The sequence below is a fragment of the Octodon degus genome, unplaced genomic scaffold (genome assembly GCF_000260255.1).
Source record: "Octodon degus isolate 3935 unplaced genomic scaffold, OctDeg1.0 scaffold00072, whole genome shotgun sequence".
NCBI lineage: Eukaryota > Metazoa > Chordata > Mammalia > Rodentia > Octodontidae > Octodon > Octodon degus.
The window spans coordinates 10,474,180-10,475,018 of NW_004524648.1; positions in this window are offsets into that span (position 1 = coordinate 10,474,180).

Genomic DNA, 839 nt, shown 5'->3' on the forward strand with positions numbered 1-839 from the left:
GTCGTCAATTCTGTGAGAATAAGATTTTCAAAGTAGCTATTCATGATCTTCTGAATTTCCACTAAGTCCTTGATAATTTCACCCTTTTCATTCCTTATTGCTCATATTTGAGTTTTTTCTTTTCTGTTTTTGATGAAGTTATCTGGGGGCTTATTAATTTTATTTAATATTTCAAAGAACCAGCTTTTTGATTCATGAAGTCTTTGTATAGTTTTCTTTGTCTCGATTACATTAATTTCTTCTCTAATTTTTATAATTTCCTCCCTCTTTGAGCTTTGGGTTTGGCTTCTCTTCCTTTTCTAGATGTTTGAGGTGCAATATGAGCATATTTATTCATTCCCATTCTGTTTTCCTAATGTGTGGCTTCACAGCTATAAATTTCCCTCTAAGAACTGCTTTCATTGCATCTGATAAATTCTGGTAAGTCAAGCTTGAATTTACATTGAAGTATAGATATTGTTTAATTTCATCTGTAACCCATTGGTTGCTGAGGAGGGTGTTGTTTGATTTCCATGTATTCATGGGGTTTTTGTGGTTTCTTTTCTCATTTGTTTCCAGTTTCATTGCACTAAGGTCAGATAATATGCATGGGATAATTTCTGTTTTCTTGCATATTCTTGCACATGACCTATGGACTTGTATGTGGTTTATTTTAGAAAATGACCCATGTTCAGCTGAAAAAATTGTGTATTTTGCTGTAGTTGGGTGGAACACTCTGTATATGTCCACTATGTCCATTTTTCACAAGCTCTGGTTCAGTTCTGCTACCTCTTTGCTAATTTTTTGTCTGCTTGAACTATCTTTTTCAGATAAGGGGATGTTAAGGTCTCCTGTTAAGA